General features: G+C 41.9%; 1 long non-coding RNA gene across 1 annotated transcript in view; it reads left to right on the top strand.

Annotated features, from left to right (window-relative positions):
• The window catches only part of LOC128149561 (uncharacterized), a 138,866-nt gene that overhangs the window by 78,180 nt on the left and 39,504 nt on the right, over positions 1-21,182 (top strand). The gene's annotated exons all lie outside the window — the stretch shown is intronic.

Genomic DNA, 21,182 nt, shown 5'->3' with positions numbered 1-21,182 from the left:
CCCTCCTGTTAAATGTGTAGAGATGCTAGTGCTAATTAAGCTTTCTTGTAAACAGGACGCATTCTGTTAGGGCCTAAATGTCACCAGACATCAGTCTAAATTATGAGATCAGTAACACGATAAATTAGAAAATGGAATTTGAAACAGTTCTAAGGATCACATTCAACAGTAAATGTAATTGTATAGCAACTTTTGCTACTGAATTCATTTGGAATAGGAAATGAGACATAGTTTCTAAATCTTTTACATCAGCTCTTTCTTTCTCTGAATAATCTGAATACTTCCAGTAGTTCCTGGAATTTTATTTTGCAAAGCAGGCATCTTGTAGAAATTTTTCTGGAATATATTGTACAGATTTAAGGATTTGGCAGAAGATCCTAGAGGGCACAAAAGTGTTTTAAGCAGAATGTAAATGAAAACTAGCTGCTTAAATGCTCAGGAGTGCTCAACCCCAGCTTCTATTTACATTCACAGTATACGTGTTTACAAAACAGTAACTGGATAACAAAAATGTTCTGTGGAGCAGAATATAGCTTTTATGATGTGTCCAGCATTTAAGATCTTTAATTTAAGCTGAGATGACTTTACCTAGATAGACTCTAGCTCAACCAGTACCAAAGTTTTTCCTGCAGGGATTTCAGAGTAGGTTTCTATGATCCATTTTATGGTGGTGAAATCTCTGTTGTCATTTTCAAGGAGTTCAGAAATTAGCTGCAGATTTGAGATGAATAGGAGGACTTCAGCATATTTAGAAGTTTTCACTTTAGATAAGTATTTCTCAGCTTGCACAATAGCGTGAGTGAGGCTAAAAGATTTGTAAAAAAAGCAGTCTTGAGTCATGACTTTCCCTTCCAGAATCTGGAAATACAGAAAACATCGTAAATAGAAATAGTTCAGTTGAACAGATTAAGTGATGAAGAAGCAGAATGGGAAGAGACTTAAAAGATGGAATGCTTTCCTTCAGCTGTGTGGGATGAGGTGAGTTTTGGATGCTAGGATTTGCATATTGAAGAGATTCCTGGGGAAAAGAAAGGCTCTTCCTCTCTCTTGCAGTGAAAAATTGCTCTGAGCATGATTAATTTCTTCCCCTTACTTGAAGCAGGTGTTGTTGGGCATTTGTTCTGTTGTGTGGATAGTCATCTGTCTTCTTGACTTTGGCCTGGAACACTTAAAGGCTGAAGGTTTGGTGTCCCAAAAACACACTCTGAGTGTTCCTTCTGGGTATCTTTTGAATCATGGCAAATTTATTTAGAAAGATAGTATTTTACTCTTTACTTTTAACCCACAGTTCAGTTTCTAACCTGTGAATCTTTTATTTCCCTTTTTCCTTTTCTGGTATGAAACATTGAGGTAAACTTCCAACAGGTGCAGACTGAAATTGGTTTTCACCTAAGTGAACTATAATTACGCCAGCGAAGGACTTAGACCATTATTTATAAATTTAGTGTGGTCATTAGCCAGTTTCTTAGGTTACATCTTCTCCACGTCAGAGTTGCAAATACTGTAGGATGTATAACATTTCTGCAGTCAAGCTGTAGGTATTCCTAAATATAATATATAACCCAGTTCAGTCAACTTCAGGTTCCATTCTCAAAGAACAACTTAAAACCTCAAATGGCAAACAGGATTTATTATCTTCTTTCTTCCCTCTCCATTGTCACTCTATACATACAGTATTCCATTTACCAAGCAGGATGAAAAGGAAGTACTTTGGAGTTGGCTGTACCTCTTCTCAGTTTCTCTATAGGCTTACTCAAGACCTTCCCCTCTTGGCGACTCTATAAACTTTCTTTGCTGGCATACAGAGGATCAGAAATGTGCCCACATGATTATTAATGCTCAGTGAAATGTAGAATGTTTGTAGCTAGCACTTTTGGGGTTACTTGTGATATGTGTGAGGAAATTTGTATTTGTTTTTTATGTTTGGGAATGGAGTTTGAAAGTGCAATCAGGTAGTTTTGCTACAGGTGATACGACAAAGGAGCCTTTAACCTTTTGGATACTGACTGACATAGATCTGCCTAATTATTCTCTTCTGGAAGTGAGATTGCTGATGTCAGTTCCCCACAGGCCTGTGTCCCATCATGACTGGCCCTTTTTTGGCACCCTCACTCAAGAGGCAATAATTGCAGAAATAACTTCTCATTGAACTCAGTGCAGGTCTATTCTCTCCCTTTCATGTCTGGGACATAGAAAAAAGTTGTCCTTCAGTAATGGCTGCAACTAGTTCTTACAGCACGAGAAAGTGGGCTCCTGGACAGAAGGTCACATCTCAACCCCACTGAAGTGAACAAGTCTTTCACAGAATCACAGCATCGCAGAATGGTTGACATTGGAAGGGACATCTGGAGGTCATCTTGTCCAACCCCATTGCACAAGCAGGGCCACCTAGAGACAGTTGCCCAGAACCATGTCCAGATTGCTTTTGAATATCGCCAGGGAGGGAGACTCCACAACCTTTCTGGGCAACCTGTGCCCATGCTCGGTCACCCTCACAGTAAAGAAGTGTTTTCTGATGTTCAGACAGAACGTCCTATTTCAGTTCGTGCTCATTGCCTCTGGTCCTGTCATTGGGTACCACTGAAAAAAGCCTGGCACCATCCTCTTTGCACCCTCCCTTCAGGTATTTATATACATTAAGATCCACCCAAGCCTTCTCTTCTCTATGATAAGTAGTCCCAGCTCTCTCACCCTTTCTTCATAGAAGAGATGCTCCAGTACCTTAATCATCTTCGTGGCCCTTTGCTGCACTGTCTCCAGTACATCCATGTCTCTCCTGTACTGAGGAGCCCAAAACTGGGCACAGCACTCCAGGTGTGGCCTCACCAGTGCTGAATGAAGGGGAAGGACCACGTCCCTAAAGCTGCTGGCAATACTTTGCCTAGTGCAGCCCAGGTTACCATTAGCCTTCTTTGCGGCAAGGGCACATTGTTGGCTCATGTTCAACTTGGTGCCTACCAGGACCCCCAGGTCCTTTTCTGCCAAGCTGCTTTCCAGCTAGGTGGGCCCCAGCATATATCCCTGCATGGGTTTGTTCTTCCCTAGGTGCAGGATTTCAAACTTCTTGTGGAATTTCATGAGGTTCCTGTCAGTCCATTTCTCCAGCCTGTCATTGTCCCTCTGGATGGCAGCACAATCCTCTGGCATATCAGCCACTCTTCCCAGTTTTGTGCCATCTACAAACTTGATGAGGGTACACTCTGCCCTGTCATCCAGATAATTAATGAAGATGTTAAACAGGACTGGACCCCAGTATTGGCCCCTGGGTTACACTGCTAGTTACTGTCCTCCAACTAGATTTTGTGCCACTGATCACCATCCCCCAGGCCCAACCATTCAGCCAGTTTTCAATCCACCTCAACCCACCTTTCATGTCAGTAGTGTTAGACTTTGTCCCTAGTGAATTAGGTTGCCTGAGAAACTTGTCAAGGCTTCACTGTGATGGAAGTAGAACAAGCTGGGTTTGCTGACCTTGTTATATAAAATATAGTATTGATTCTATGCTCAAGAATTGAGGCTCCACTGAATCTCAGTTCTTAATAATTCATATAAACCACAATGGAAAGGTGAGTTGATGGTTTACTTTTTTGCTTTCTCTTTTTTTTTTTTTGGTTGGATGCTTAGAACAACTAGTGATGATTGGAAACTCGCTGCCCCTGCTCAACCTCATCTGGAAAAAAAGCAAAGAATTGCTTCTGCAAGATGTCAAGTTGACACCTTCCTGAGCTTAGAATTCACGCAAATTAAACAAACAAACAGATAAATATCATCTTTTTAAAGCTTCAGATCAAAGTTAAACACTTGTGGGGATTTCTGAGGCTCTCTTTTCAGATTACTAAGACGTCATTTTTTGGTAAAGGAGACAGAACTGGTCCAATTCTCTGCACCACATCAAAAGATGCATTTCTGAGCAGTCAGGCATTGTACAGCACCGCAAAACTTAATCACCTCTTGCTTTACACTTGATTAAGTACATTACTTTTGGATCATAGAGTTCACAAGATATTGGAACATCAGGGCTGTCTTCTATATAGCCATCACCTACACAGAAACCTGCACACTAAAGCAAGAAAATGTCTGCAGGGAAAATGTCAGATAGTTAAAGTGACCAGTCTTGTCACGGCAGCATATTGCTTCCTTAAATGACATTATAATCAGCATTTAAAAATAAAGTGTATGAAAACCCATAGAGGTCTGAGAAAAACCTCAAGACAAATTAGACTAATTGATTTGCCTAGTCTTATTGGCCTCTTTCCAGTACATGGGCAAATCTTCAGCAGATGTAAGTTGGCTTAGATTCACTACAGTCCAAGTCCCCCAGTGTCCCTATACCAGAAATTTCAGGCTGCAGAAAAGCCTGTGAGGTCTGAACAGTTTTACCAGACTGTAATAGTACAACATTATATGTTACTTTTTTTTTTTTTAAATATGAGAGTCTTTAAGAGAAGGAAGGCTGATCATGTGCCATAGTTTGCTGCAGTATTTGCAGCTGAGAGATTTCTTACTGTGAGAAATAAAATGTGCAGACATGGTATCTAATTTGGGAACCTCTAGTTTTGGGTGCCCAGCTAGAGATTCCTTTTCACTCAACTTTGCTGATGTCCATCTGTTAATCTCTATTTCCTTTTAACTGTAAAATGGAAATAACTATTTTCCATTTTACTTCTGTGATCTGAAATAACTCACTGAATTTTGTAAAAAGTTTTGATATCAAAGGGTAGAAGGATCTACTCAAAACATTAGAGGAATCTAAGAGTCAAGCAGACCAGATGCTAGTCAGTAAAAAATTAGGGATTCCTGGACTTACTGGAGATGTAGCAGGGTTGAGAGGGTTGAAATTTGGGATACCAGATTTAGTATTGATTATTTCAGAAAAATTTTATTTGCTGGAGTTTCTTTGCAAAAACTGTACTGCCTTTTTTTTTTTTTTTTTTGAAAGAGCATGAAAAGTTGTCAAGAATTCTGAAATTTTTACAGGAATGGAAATTCTGATTTTTGACCATCTCTCCCAGACAAAGCCAACCAAGTCTATTTCTGTTCTTTCTCTCTTGTTCTATTTTGCTCTTCTATTGTCTATGCCACTGAAATACTTGAGTGCGTTCCAGAAGTACATCAAGTGACATAACTAGCATTTGTTACATGAAAGTCTATTCTCCCTCGCTTCCCAGTAGGAAGATTATATAAGATGTTTTGTCTTAGTGAAGTTTTTGATTGATTTGAATTTTCCTCCCCATTTCCACATTTTCTTCGCTATGTGTTTTGGTGTTGCAATCACTACCAAGAGCAGTTTTCTGAGTTGAGGGTTTTCAAGCCCCTGTATGACTTACCCTGTGTTATGCTGTCCTGGTATGTAAGACCCCCCCCCCTTCCTAAATTTTTATACTTTTACACCCTTTTATCAAGGTCAAAGTTATTTATGTTGCCATGCAACTCTTAACAGTGGGATATTTTTGCTTTGGCCCTGCAGGGATGTCATGGTTCTCTCAGTATCGTGCCTGTGCAATTTGATGGGTGTGGGAAAGCTGTGTTGGAGATGGATAGGTGGCAACTGTGAAATCACAGATTAGCAGCTACTGAAGTTTTTCTTTTGGCTTTATGTCCTTTCGCTATAGTTTGGGCTTCCAGCTTATATGGGTGCTCCCCATGATCATTGCTTCATATCAGAACCTAGAACAAATAAAGCAAGGTACCTGGGAAGAGACTGCAGAGCTGAACAGCAGGAGCAAACAGTGGATCAGACAGCAGTATTTCGCACTGAGTAAACAGACACCCTGCAGTCAAACTGACCTCTCCTTGTCTCAGTGAACAGCATGTCAATGGAAGTGAGTTTAAACTCCACTCACTATGAGAACCAATGACTGTCCTGGCATTACCAGGCTATTCACAGACACGACTCCAGTTTAAAAAGGCAAATTGAAACATGCCACATTAATTCCTTCTACTTACAGGAATGTTTGAAGATGTAAATGCACAATTGGTCTGGATGCTGTCATGTCCTATGATGCTGTTAGTCTCTTTGATGGAGAACTCCACATGATAACTCCACATGTTATCTTCCCTTGCTGAGTTAAATCCTGAAATTTAGTAGCAAGTGTTAGGGAAACCTGCTGTGCTCTCTGGATTCCCACATGCTCAGCTGCAATGACATATTTTTGATGTGAGAAACAAAGTTCACTCTTGGCACTGTAAGTAAGTGCTTTTTCCACTGAGTTTGGTAGAAAAAGCTGCACATTCATTCTTATGCTGTGGCAGTCTAAGAACATTAAATTGTTACCTACTTACACTGGGCTACTGTTTTGAAAACGGTGCATGTGTTTCCATGTGGAGGCTCATTGGCATGAGTGACAGGAGGGTCCATACTGTTGCAGGCAGGGCTAGAGAATGGCAGGTGGGAGGATGGCAAACTGATATGCTTTCTCACCTTGGAGCACGCCTTCAGGGGCATGACAAACTCAATCAATATCCCAGTGAGATTTACATAATTCTGACAAGCAAGAGGGTTTTTAAAAAATTAAAGTTATTTATTTTTAGTGAGGAGGATGATCAAGAAGGTTTTTTTACTGCTACATGTCCCTAAATCATCCATTTGTTCAACTCTTTCTGCTGCTTTCCAGCCACATGGCTAAAAAACTGGAACTAGGATAGGAAACATGAGGGGGACATTTTAATTTAATAGTACGGAGGCAATATATTAATAACACATTTGCAATAGGGGAAGTGGGTCTTTCCAAGTTAGGGCAATTTGAAAGAAATTATATAGACATTCCTGCTTAAGGAGTTGAAATTTTGCATGTTAGACATAAAGTACAGCTGACTTTTATAACAACAAAGTAGCTAAACTTACAGCTTTCCTTGCTTTATTTACACAACATCAGATTCACAGCAGACAGGGACTCCAGGCTGTCAAGAGCAATAAACATGATGCACTCTGAACAGACACAGGTGCCCAGGTGACCTTCTCCTTACTGTCTAAAAGAAAGGGAGATGTGGATGTAAGCATCATGGGCTGATTAAAAACAACATCCGGTGTCACATTTATATAAGGAGGTGCACATCAACACCTTTTCCTGATATGTTTGTGAATTTGTTAAGTTTTGTAATGCCAAAGGAAAGAGAGCCGTATCTTTGTTTGCATTCAGCCCAGAAATTCTGAACCTAACAGTGATGTTAAATTCTGCCAGTTAGAAAGCGTACGTATAACTGGCTAGTGCAGAATACTGCTTTTGTACTTAGGGATTTATGAATAAAACAGGTAAATATAACTCACAGAACTGCTTTGGTGAGGCTACAAGATTTTGTAGTGGGCATTTCAGCCTTTGCCTCTGGCACATCCCCTCTGCTGTTCTGTCCAGCATCTTTGGTCTCAATGGGTTTCTAATTTTTCCATTTGTTACTTGCCACCTTCATTGCTGGTGGCAGTACCCTTTCCCTGACACCCAGGTCTGTCTCTTGAAGGAGATCTTGGGTCTTTTTGAGTCCTCTTGCTTAACACAATCAGTCTGGGTCTACACCATAATCTTCTTCCTGCCAAATATATCTGAAATCCCTATTTTATCTGTCACTGTAGCTCAAAATGTTCATATATGCTGATTTCCATCTGATGACCTCCTCTACAGCACAACCACCAATCCTACTCCCTATGCTAGTCTGCTGAGTATGGCATCGTTTCTCCAAGTGGTTCCCCATTCATAAGAACATCAAGCTCAATTTTCTTCTGTCATCTGCAAGGCCCTGGCCAAGACCAGACCTTCTCATTCAGCTGTTCACCTGGATTTCACCTTGTCCCCTCTGCCATCATGATCTCTTTGAGCCATTCAGCCATGTCAGTGACAGATATGTCTCTTTCACTCTCTTCAGAAAGAATCCCATTTCTGAGCTTGTCCTTTAGGCTATCACCTCTCTGAATTCTCACAGGGCCTGAAGAGCTGCCCCTTGTCACATTATCTATAGTAATGTGTTACATGACTTTTAAACCTGTGTTTACTATACAGAGGGCTGCACGCACTTACACTGAAAAGTTTTTAGGACTCCGCAAGGCAAAATGTTTGAAAACCACCTGAAATGGTGAGTTTGCCTGCTGCATTTCTGTTTCATCAGGTATTTGCCTAATCTGCCTTTAAGAGCACCCATAGCAATGCCACCCTAGGGATAGCCTTATCTTCTTTGCTTCCCAAGAGCAGTTTGGTATGAAATGTTCCTTTGAAAATGGATGTATTAGCTGGCCTCTTCCTAACTCTTGCCTGCATGTTGGTATATGTAAGGAGGGAGGAAACCATCCTGTAGTCCACACACAAGTCTCAAAAATGAGTGTGTCCTTGGGGTAGCTGGAGGAAAGCCTTTCACTGACAAAATGGAACACATAATATTTACTTGCTATAGTAGAGGAAGTGAGGTCTACTTCATACATTTTGAAACCTGTGAGTTCCTAACAAGAAAGTTGTTAATACTGGTGTCAAACATTGCTCTTTATCTTGCTATATAACTCATCTAGAACTCAGCTGCAGTTGTAAGTATGCATTAACACTGGAGCATCAGGCTTGACTAGGATTATGGTGTGGCAACTCCCAGATACTTTCTGAAAGGAAACAAGATCTTTTGTTAATCTTGCACCAATAATAATATAGTAGATGCCATTTGCCTTAAGTTTCATGACAAATTATTTGCTTCATTGTATGAAGTTTCCGTTATGCTGTTGTATAATGATGCAAGTTAAGGATTCAGTTTTTGAGAGAACTACTGGGTGTTGCTTAGAAATCTTGCAATCTGAAATCTCACTCAGTAGGTATTTCCAGAGGAAGTAATTTTCTGAGTGCAGCTGAAGTACTGTTAAAGATTATTGTGTAATGTTATGTGTGTATCATAGGAGCAGATGGAGACAGAGCACTAAAAGGGGATTTCTTTGCTTGAAATTCCCAACTGTTGTCAGAATTCATCTCTTTCTTGGCTTTTGATGTAGCCCTGTAAGTTCTTGAGAGTCAGATACTTGGGGCAGGCTCATGGAAATGCCAGTACAGATGGACAGATGCACTACCTGTGCTTTGGAGAGCTAAAGCATTGTTGCAAAGAACTGCTAGAGACTGTTTGTACACAGAGAACCAAATAATTCGTATTCCCTGCTCTGTAATCAAAAGCCATTCTTGGCTGGGGGAGATCCCTACAACAACATTCTTGCCTCCCCTTGAGAGAAGGAAGCCAATGATTATTCTGTTACCCTTCATTATCATTCAGTGTGGTATAAACTGGCCAGGACTTGAACTCTCAAGTGCCCAGGAGGGCCAGTACATGAATATACCGTGTGTCAGCAGAGGCCATTTCAAATAATACAGATGATGACAGATTGATGTTGGTAGCTCATTAGGCAAAGCACTGACCGAGACATCAAATTCCTTTCAGCAAGAATATGGCTGGACTGTTTGCTGTTGTGCATTAATGGAGAGACACATTTTTCTTCTTTGATTTCTCTTGCTTCCTGCTTCCCATGTTTGCATCAGACAGTGCCGGCTATCGTATCTGTCATCATGTTTGACTTTCCTAATGCGAACAGCTGTGCCAGAAGAGTCAAGGTGTAAAGCTAAACCCAATCTGTAGCTATAGTATATATAGTACATTTCAACAAAAGACCTGTGTTCACAAGCCTCCTGTGGCATAAGATTTTAATATAACACTTGGCTTCTAGCTCATCCAGATCCAATAGTACAATCTTCTCTCCCATGCCTGAAAAGATAGGGAACAGATTTCTGAAACAGTGTAAGGTGTATTTAGATTACTGTCTCCTTGATATGCTAACTCCTGCTCTTGTAGATTATGCTTTCACTTTTCATGTTAAGGGGCATGCCTTAACCCATGTGGTTAAGCTGGTAGCCTGTGGGCCAGATCTGGCCTTCTGCCTCTTCCTGAAGAAGATAGGGAGCAGTTTTCCAAGCAGCAAACACTGCCACAGTTCTCTGCCTACATGTCACAGTCCAACAGAGAAAGCCAGGTGACTTCTGCTCCCATCACCTTCCTCCCCAGGGATCTGTCTAGGGAGGAAGACAGTGCACTGGGCAACGTGCTGCAGAGAAGAGAGGGAGGCCCAAGATTTAGTGGTGGAAGGAATCCCCAGACCATATTCAGTCCTTGTGCCTGGCAAGGTTAAACTACTGTGTAGTCTAGGGCCCAAGTAAAGGCACATACATTTGAGGCTAGTTGGCCACTGTGACTACCAAAGAAGAAGGGCTGGTGCTGATGCCAGAAAAGAGGAGTCCACAGCTGCTGAGAGAAACGACAGAGATGACATGGACACCCAAAGGAAGAAATCAAAGCAAGGAGAGGAGGAGGGGAGTATTCAGCAACTGAAAAGATCCCGCGTTGAGGATGGGTGCTAAAATAACTGGGACTCTGACAGCTGCCTGCTGCAAACAGCTCATTAGCCCCTGTACATACCAGACGGTTGATCCAGCTTCATTGTACAGCATCATCTCTGGAGGTTCTTTGCAGCCGTGTAGTTCTGTGGCTTTGTGATTCAATAAGTAATCTTACAATACACTGAGTACTTTATCCTCACAGCTGATATTCTACTCAGTGCTTTTCATATCCAAAATGGTTTTACAAACTACATGGGTAATCATCCCTTGGAGGTAGGAAGAGACAAACATTGTATTTATACAAAATACGATCTTGGAATAAACACCACTGCCATTCTAGTATGGTAAATGTCACAAATGGACCTGATTGCTATGGTACAAAAATGATCTTTTAAAGTGAATATGCATTGTTCCCTGTTTACTGTAGTTTGCTCTGCTGTTAGGTCCTTGCCTTTCAGCTGTGGTCTAAGATATGCCCGTAGAGTAAATTGCAAGACCAGTGACGAACTGCTTTAAATAGAACTGACTTTAAATAAAGTCAATGAGAAATGACTATATGGGGTAGGAGTAGCCTGTCAGCTGTTTCCCACATCTCAGTGTTGTGCGAGACATCTTAAATTAAAAGATTAGTGTTAACATTATGTCTAATGTTACTAGTCTGATGATTCACATACCTTTTATTGATTTTGTTTGAATTGAGTTTGTAACTGTTGGTTTGGTCTTAATTTATATAACCAGTGGCCAAATGCACTGTTTTCTTAGTAATTCTTGCATTACTGAGAGCTAGATGCAATGACAGTAACTGCGCCTGGCAGTCTACCATCTGGGTACATGCTAATAAAATAATCATCTGCATAATTTTGGAAGTCATTGCAGATACTGGGGGAAAAATGTATTGGGTTTGATCTGAAAATTGCAGGCAGCCCAGTAGAATAATAATGATACAAATAATTTCCCCTCAAATCCTGGAATGGTCTCTGATGGGATTTGTTTTACATGCATCATGAAGCTGCCTATGTTAACTTTGCTTTGATATCAAAGGTAAATAGAGGGTGAATGATTAAATCATTTCTATTCAGTTTTGCTGAAAGTAAAATTTAAGTCAGTATGAAATGAACAATTTCTGCTCTGTATTATGACAGTAATGAGGGGGGGAAACCCTTTTTTCTTGCATTGCTAAATAAAAACTATTAGGACCTACAGATCTCGGTCACAATTGAGTCCCATTGTTAGGATCAATATGTGTTTGTAAGAAAAAGACAGTTTGCTCTCCAAGGATTATACGGTCTTTTGCTTCTTCTGCATTCTGAAATCAACTGTAACTGCCCCCAAAGCTGCCCCCAAATAAATCTAGAAAAAGTAATAGTTCCTTAAGAAGGATGTCTCTGTGAGAGGATACGTGTGGCTCCAACACATTAGGCCCATTCTTTATACAAGAGTAACTTCCCCTATTCCAGTCCAAAGGCCCTTTCTGCAGCTGGAGCTGAACACAAAACATCTTACTTTGGGGCAGGAGTGCCCACACATTAGGTTATTTCTGAAATAGCTATTTCCATATTCAGTTCCCACTCTGTCTCCATCCAGTTTATCTTTACCAGAAATCCTGGAGATGGTGCAACAGTGCCTGTGGAAAAACTATAGGAGCAATGAGCCAGACTGGTTGGTATCTTGGGTAGAGCAGAGAGGGGGACTGGAGATCTTCTGGTATTTATTTATCTCGGACGCCGCAGATTGAAACTTCCCAGCAACTGAAGTCCGTGAAAAGAACTGTGGGAGGGAAAAATAGGAAAGCTCATTAAATTCCACTGAAACTAATCAGGTTGGAAGAGCCAGTGTGGAAGTTTTGTAGATATTTTAAAAAACATTTCTCACTTACTGGCTGGGTTTATAGCCTGTACCCTCAGACTAGGGACAAGGTGGGATGGTTAACGCTAGAGATTGTACTCAGGCTTTTGGGCAATGGATATTTAAACAGAAAGCTTGAGCTGGGAAACCAGTTTAGCCAAGTTTGAAGGGACTACAGAATGGAAAATTACCAAGAGGAAAAGAGATATCAAGACAGTGTTAAACAGACTTGCAGAATACTATGGGAAGCTTGTGGTAGGAGAGAGGGACAGATGAACAGGCTTTCCTAGAGCAGGAGTTCAAGTTTGCTGTGTAACAAAGGTCAAAGAAATCAGACCTGAAATAAGAGCAGAAAGGTGTCCCTGGTTTTGGAGAGAAGCTATTAGGGCAGAAGAACCTGAGCCTACAAACAAAAAATGCTTCAGGGTAGCTAGGAACTAGAGGAGGCACTGTGTGTGGGGTTAAGTACATTTTACCTGCAGTCAAACTCTCTTATCACTTATAATTTTTAGTGTTCAGAAAACTGTGGAAAACCTGCACTGACGACATGTCCCAGAGAGGCATATTCTGGATGCAGGGGTTTGTACCTTCAGTGAGATGGTGAACATGCTGGGAGAAAATTAAGGAGATGGTGCTAGTAACAGGTATTAAGGACTGGGCTTGGGGACTGCCACTGCCAGGTGTTTTGCAGCCACTGCTCCTTGCCTGCAGACTGAATGCCAGAATCCATGCCTAGTGCTTCCCAGCTGCAGCAGACTCAGGGCAATCTGGCAGATGTCCATCAGAGGTACTCAACCACATCTGTGATGCTGTGACAGGTCGAGGAAACGGGGCAGGCATGGAGAATGGAGCAGGCTCAATTCCCATGTCCGCCCCTAAGGCATGGGTTGGCGTTACCAGTTGGCTGATGTAGCCGCTAGCTGTCGTTGAAAGGGGAGGTCCCATCCCCCGTTCCTAGCCACGGGCTCTCACCCTTCTCTGGCATTCCTCCGTCGTTCATCTGACCATGCGGTGAAGTGATGCAGGGAGCTATGCCAGCAGAAAATGAATCATTCATTATGGTAAGGTTAGCCCTTTGGCAGATTAACTCCATGAGTTGGGTTAACAGAGATCCAATGAGTGGCTGCGCTGGCAAAAGGGAAACAACAGCATCCAGCAGGGAACCTGGATAATCTAACCAGTTGAGTCACTGAATCATAAAAATTTGTTTGGAAGGGATCTCCAGAGATGATTTGGGCAAACCACCGATGCAAAGCAAGACTATCACCGGCATTACAATGGTGGTTGGAAGCACCGGCTTTTGCAGCTTCAGTTACTTTGCATGTAAAATAGGGGTAACCCCACACTGGTGAAGCTGAATAACTGTTTGGTGATGCGTCTGGAGATCTGTAGGTGACAAGTACTGCCTTAGCACAAAGGACTGACAAGACCACGCAATGCTGCTGGGTGCCAAGGATAGGAATTGTATTTTTCCTGGCCTTTGTATAAGGTGATATGGACTAATGTTTTAGGTGCAAGGCTGAATTTGTTCAAATATTAAGACTTTTAAGCACAGCCTATGGAAAAAATGCAACCATATGTCATTGAAGAGGGGATGGTACACAGCCCTAAATATTAATCTGTTTCTCAGTAGGTTTAAAACCAGTGATTGCCTGGAAGCTATTCCTGATGTGATAATGGCTGTCATATTTGTCTACCTAAACACAGTGATGTCAGAAAAGAGAGACTTTCTTTGCTCCTTTATAGTAGCTGTTTCAGACTGGATCAGTTATAACCAGTTCCTTTAAAAAAAAATATTTACTTTTCATCAGAAGTTTACATAACATGTTCTCCAAAGGAACAAATACTGTGTTTCAGCATAATTTGAAACATGGGAGATGGAAAAGAAGTTAATGAACAACATTTAAGTCAACATCAAAGCGCTTGCTTTCTCTAGTAAATACCCAGACCACCACGCTATGATGCAATAAGGAGAAGTTCATGGTCAGTCTCTTTCAGCTCGCTCTTTAGTATATTTTTGAGACCTCATGCAAAAATCCTGCACTGGCCTTGAAAGACTTAACTGCAGGCAGGGAGTATTAATGCATATATACACCTTAGGGTGAGCCTGATCTTATTAGAGAGGTCTGAGGGAGAATTATATTAAAATATTATAAAAAAATAAAAATGAGAGGAGAAAGCCTTAGAATCATCTCTAGAGGAAGGGCGGGCCTGGTGACAGATAACTGTGGGGTTCTTGAAAAAAAGGACTGCCAGGCTGGCAAGAGAACAGAAAAGTGTGGAGGAAGCAAGAAATACCAGAAGGTTAGTGACCTCAGCCCATGGCAGGGATCTTGCCTGAGAGTCCTGTGCTGGGGAAGAAACAAAGCTTGGTTTCCTTTCTGGGGATGCAGATCTCCCCAAAACAAGCCCGCACTATTTGGGCTCAGATCTGGAGACTGCTGGCTGGTGTGAGGACACCTCAGTAGCTGAGCAGACCTGAGGCTGAGTATGAGTTAACTACAGGACTGAATCTTGAAAAGAGCTAGATAGTTGTAGACATGCATGAGGAGTTTGTAGTCCATACAAGGGACCATCCCAGTCCATTTAAGCCTCATAGGAATGGTATATAAACCTTTTGCTATATCTTTTCATTATATCACAATCTGTAGCTTTGCTTCGACTGCAACAGGAATTAGCAGCAAACTGCCTGCATTCCCCTTCCCTGGAGAATATAAAAGCCATTGGCAGAGGTGGAAGAGTGAAAATGTCACAGCAAAATCTGGAGAGTTCTGTGCACTTTCGTGGAGGGAAGTGGGCACTAGAGACAAGGCACTTTTTGTCCTAGACCTCTGTCAGACTGGGCACGTGAAATTGTTTATCCCAGGCATATCTAACAAATGAGCAAAGGGGACATCAGGCCTGTGATTGGAGAACAGCAAATAAAAAAATTTCCTGTATTTACAAGTAGTAACAACAGGGCTGCTAGACTCGTAACAGTAGCATGTAAGGCTTATGAATAGTCTTTGGAAGGAAGAATAATATGAGAGGGAGGATAGCAGGGAGAGAGAGAGGAAAGTGGAATAAAATGTAACAAGCTTTTACCAATGTTGGGTCATGTCACACTACTATTTTTAAGATAATAAATTTTCATAGCCAGGGAAAATGTGGTAGATCTCCTAGGCTTTAGCAAGTATCTGATAGCTGCCATATGGGGAATTACTAAAGATGTTACTTGCATGTTACAATTCTGCTGGCTAAAGGGGAGACAAAAATATGTACTATAAATAGGAAAAGTATCAGCTTGGAGGAAAGCTGATAGTGATGTTTCCCAGATATCTTAGGTTAGTCTTAAAACTGATCCTGCTTTAATACATCCATTAATGTCCTCAACACACAGGTAGGGACACATTTATGCAAGTTGCTGGTAGCATTTAGAGGCCATTACTAAAGGAGGATCAGGATATGCTACACAAAGGGCCAGGTGACCCTGAGAAGTGGAGTAACAGAAGTGGAATGAAATTTAACAAAGGAAAGAAGAGAAAAGCAGAGCCATGTGGTTGGGAATGTAATGCTGTAAGCTCATCAGTAGCATAAATGAGGGGACAGGAAAATGTGACCATTTAGCCTGATTTTACGATGAGTGGACTGTTAGCATGAAGCATCTGGAAAAGAAATGCAGTGTCTGATGGTGTCTTGAGGAGCAGCAGGCCAGGGAAATGTGAATGCCTTTGTCCAGAGAACGAGTATGACATTGCAGTGCCATACCTGGTCTGGTCACCCTGCTCAGGAGTGAGCTTCAGTGGAGGTGGGTATAGGAAAAGGCTTCTAAGAAAGATGAGCAGAGTCCCTTATACAGGAGCTGACTAGGGAAGAGCAGCTCTTTTATTCTTGGAAAATGAAGACTAAGGGTCGGTAACAGCAAAGAAGGCCTTTTTTTTAACAGTACAGCCTGTCAGACATTATCAGTCACTAAAACCTGGACAGATTGAACAGTCTGTCTGTCTGAAACAGCAGTTCACCTGTGCTTCCACAGCCTGCATTTGCATTGTGCAGTGATCTGGAAGCCCTAGGCATGGGCCAGTCCCTGCAGGCCCAGCAATGGCCCTCATTAGAGCAAAGACAGCCCTAATCAGGCCCATCTTAAAAAAAAAAGGGGGAGAAACTGCAGAGATGAGGAACGGCAATGTGGAGATAATTCCGTCTCCCCTGTGTGGGAGGCCAGTGTGCACTGACTGCAGAACTATTAGGTATTTGTCTATGTATCCTTTAAAAAGGAGAGTTGGAGGATGCTGATAAAATAGCTAAATCTTGAGATCTACTGCAAAGGCTTGTTCAAGATCTGCCATCACAGATGGATAAAACAAATAGATGTAAAGTCATGTGAATGTATACAGTATACAGATCCTATGGCAAGGCAGTTTTACTTGAGTGTGCCAGTAAGGGTACATACCTAAGTAAAATGGCTTGGAGCTGCAGCAGGGGAGAGGATGGACTGCAGTCCCCGTTATGGAGACCTGAATCTGGAGTGACTCTGCCGGAGTCAATGAGGTTATACCAGTTGGCTTTCAGCCCAGTATGGTTCGCTTGACCAACTATCTTTTCACCTTTGCTCGCAAACAGCAGCAGATAAAAGTTGGCCTTGTCTGTGCTCTTTTTGGTGACTTAATCCCCAGCACAGGCTTACTTATCAGACCTCTGTACACAAGCAGAGTTAATTGGCTCAGAACCACCCGAGTGGAGGTCCCTGGAGCTATGCTGATTTTTACCAGAAAATGTTCTGACCTAGCCACTCAATTTCCTTATGTAAAAGAGCTAGTTGGATTTTTCAGTGAGCTTAAATTAGTCATAAAATACAAGTCTTTCTTCATTTCATGAGTTGGGAACATATTTATTGTGCAAGTACTTGCTGGGGAGGTGCGAAAGTTGTTACCAAGCCATGGGATGTATTTGTTCCATCTCGCCTGCTCTCTAAGATCAGACTGTGTTCTGGCTGCAGCAATGTGTGTCCACCTGTGGGTTCCTGAGTGTTGATGTCACAACCCCTGCCTAAGTGGCCTCTGTTTTTATTAATCTTACCTTACAAGATAAATAAATAATCTGGAAAGGAAAATAAGCAGAAGCACAAAAAGCATAGAGACATACAAATGGTTTAAGGTGCAATACTGACTTACTAACAGTAGATGGTACTAATGCATCTCCAGTAACATCATCTTTCTGATGGATTTGAAAGGCCAAAAGAGGCTTAGATCTGAATCCGCTAAAAATCATACAAGCCAAAGGCTGTAGAATATCATCTCCTCAACATCAGAGGGTGTTTAGCAGCCCAGTCACGGCCATATGTCAGTCTGTTGAGCTTTGCTGGGTTCTCAGCTGAAAAACGACCATATAGGAGAGTGGCAGGAAGCATAGCGGTTGTTATGAGACTTTGTGAATTTTAAATCTATTTTCAGGAGTTCATAAAAAATTCTCTCTGGCCTGCACTGGGGAAGCACTCTGAAAAATTATTGCAAAGATATGAAAGGCCAAGGTGGAAAACTTCTGAGATACAGCAGCATAGGTTTTTACTCCTTATTTTAACCTTTTTTACCCTACTGATGTCTCTGTTCCGTATCTTAATTATCTCTGAAGGAAATCCTACTCTTTCCTCCCTTTGCATATAGGATCCTGCAAATGTCATTAAGTCACATTGTTTCATTGCACTGGGGAGCCCAGGGAGCATTTCTATCATCCTTATGCATGTGATTAACACAGTTTTTTGTAATGGGTAGCAGTTCACCTGGACCGGTTTCCATGGTGCCGTTAAGCTGGGAGTGTGGGATCTGGCACTCATTTGCTAAGAGCTGATGAGGAGTTGAAAGGAATTTTCCCTTTGACCTTTTTTAGTCGAGGTCGCTAGTGCTAATCAATTTCCTTATTGGATTTCAAGCATTCAGGTATTCTTCTTAGCCCTAGCCTCTGAAATTTGCAGTGAGGACTGATTAAAGGGAGACAATCGGATTTGCAATATGACAATTCCTTTCAGCAACCACTGAAATGTCAATCAAATTCTTGCTAACCAGTGTGAACCACTAGACTCCCCTGCTTCTTCAGTGATAAGGTGAACTATGTTTTGGTTTGAAGGCTGCATTGCTACCAGCTAGTGCAGTTCATGTACAGTATAAATAGAAAGAGATGAAGATCTTAAAGAACAGGTTTTGTTTTGACCAGGAATAGTTTGACTGTAAATGTCCCAGCCTTTGGGGAATGGGCTTCTATCAGTTTCACTCTTCTACCCTGTTTTATAAGTTTTGTAGTAACCTTCAACAATTAATTAAAATGTCTCAGAAATTAAAAATCTACTTTTCTTTATTGTGGCAGATAGGAACAGAAAGCATATTTTGTTTATCTATCTGCCACTGTAGTCTAATACAGCTGTGCATGGTGAAAAGGTGCATGATTTATGTGCACTGTAATTGGCAAAGATATGGTAAATGCCAGTTTACCAATGCCTATTAACTCATGCTTTAAGCATGTTTTTGTATTGCCCTTGAAGTTAAGATTACTGAGCACTTATAGTATTGATTCCTAATCATTGCTTATATCCAGGTACCTGTTGCTAAAAAGTTTAGTGATTAAAATCAAAGCTAGCAATCAATCCAGATCCCAAGGAAATCAGTGAAGGGTTCCTGTAGATTGGATGAGCAAACAGGTTGGTATAGTGCAAGGATGCATCCACTTGAGTGGATGAACAGAGTTGGGGTTTGTCTTCTCTCTGTACATATGCACCCTCACCTTTACACGCACATGCACGTGCGTGCACACATTGAACTACAGAAGACAGATGCCTGAAATCTGTTCAAAAACATTTTTGAGGTTAGGACTCGTCTTCAAGGAGTTTTGCTTCATCCTAGAACAGTCAAAATTAATAAACTTTTTGTCCAAGTACATACACCAGGTTTCAGTTTAGAAGTATCTGTCAGAAACAAATGCACTTCATTAGGAATTTAGGGGATTTTTTTCCCAGATAGCTGTGAAATAAATAATGTAAATATTCTCACTTCCAGACAGGCAAAACATATTTAAGAAATGGTTAAATATACCCATGAGAGAGCTACCAATCAACACTTTTTTTTACTAGTTTTGTTTTGCATTCTTTTCTGACTAGTATGTTCATGACCAGCTGTTTTTAGAGCTAGTAAAAATTCTCAAGCTCACATTAGGAAGGTTTTCAGTTACATGATCTGTAGTTACAGTTGTTAGAACTCTTGGCATGGCATTTAAAAATGAGAAAATTGTTTTTGTTGAGTAAAGCACCAAAGCTCTGAAATAATATTTCACTGGACTTACAGAAAATGTTTTTGAACTTTGCTTTTAATGACAAAGTGATAGGCAATTTGGTAGGCAGAGAGTTTCCAAATGTGACTTAAAGTGATGTCCATTTAATCTGTGTGAACATTAGAAATTTCAGTGCACTTATAAGGGAAGGACTTGTACCCAATTAACCTTGACCAATACTTCTTTATCCACACTAATGTGCTAGCTCATCTCACCCAAGAGTTGCCTTCACATTGGTGGTGAATTATACATGCAACAAAAGTCTCCCTTGCCTTTGTTGGTCACCTTAAATGGGGAAGCTAACAAAGTTTAGTCAAATCCTAGCAAGTTTTGCTCTTAACTGTGCACTGCCTAATAATGTTTCTTGTTTTCTGGGCAGAAATTACTTATCTTGTGTACCATCAATCTCTGCCAGGCGGCTTGTACAAACCTCTGTCTCTATTACAGAAGCGAGAACAGTAAGAAGCATGTTTGGACTACGCTGATAGAGAAACTGGGACTTACAATGGTGCAGTGGCTTGTTGCTCTCTCAGATTACTTCAGACTCCAGAGGGAAAATAAATGCTGAGAGTTAAAGGAATGTATGAAATTCAGAAGGGCTACAGGAAGAACTAGCCTGCCATTCTCAGAGCAGCAAAACTAATGAAATAAGGATGGATTATTAGATCTACCAATGAGATTCATTAGGCAGGATCATTTCAGGATTCCTGAAAGTAGGTGGAGGGCACAAATGCCACTATTGCCAGTACCACTGCTTCCCCAGGTGCTCATGGGGAAAGAAGGTCTTGTGAGAGCACTAAGATGGGACAGCCTGCTTCGTTCCTTCTGTATGGATGTTTTTGCAGAACAGGGGAAAAGCTCTGTCCTTCTGCCAGCCCCTGTAACATGGCAGGGAACAGGAAAGCTAATGGCCCAACTTTGACCGGGTCAGGAAAGCAACTCAGACCCTGGCTTTGTCCCCTGCAGGGACCAAAGCATCTTGCAGCTAGGAGCAATTGAAGCCAGCTCTGCCCTTGGCACCCAGCTCCCAGGACTTGTTGCCTCTTGCAGTGCTTAGCACTTTCTCCAGCAGGCTCTGCCCTACGCACTGCTCTTTTGGTGCACCCTGCAAGGTATGAGCATCCAGGAGGTGCTGGAAGCAGATAGGGGCTGGAAGACAGGGGAAGGAGAAGGCAGTGAGGACCCTGCCCAGCTAAGGGTGAAGACGTGTGAGGAGGGTCCAAGTGCACTCAGCCATGCCATCCTCCTTGCCTCTTCAGCTCTGGACTTCAGTGCTGCTTGCAGCCCCTCTAGCGTTGGGCCATCTCTAACTTTCAGTTGCCCACCAGCCTGCTACCCAAAACACTGGCTGCTCCCTGTGGAGGTGGGACTAGCCTACATGCGCTTCTTGCTGGGGTTACAAGCCCCATATCCCCCTCCTTAAACCCAGTGATCTGCAGATACTGGCAAGCTCTCAGGTGGTGCTTGCCCCTTGCTGGGCTGGCAAAGCCCCATCTGCAGTGCAGCCAAGGGGCTGAGAGACACTGCCAGCATGGTAAGGGGGCAGCCCTGCAGAGCTAGGGTTCACTGGCAGAGAAGAGAAGCTTACTGGCCCATCTCAAATGCCCTGTGATTAATTCCCAGCCCTACTATTTACTCCTTGAAAATCATTCCTGGCTATATGCTATAGTCAGTCACTGTCTCCATATAAAAATTCAG

This window comes from Harpia harpyja, chromosome 12 (genome assembly GCF_026419915.1).
Source record: "Harpia harpyja isolate bHarHar1 chromosome 12, bHarHar1 primary haplotype, whole genome shotgun sequence".
Classification (NCBI taxonomy): Eukaryota; Metazoa; Chordata; class Aves; order Accipitriformes; family Accipitridae; genus Harpia; species Harpia harpyja.
This window is presented reverse-complemented; position numbering and strand designations above follow the sequence as displayed.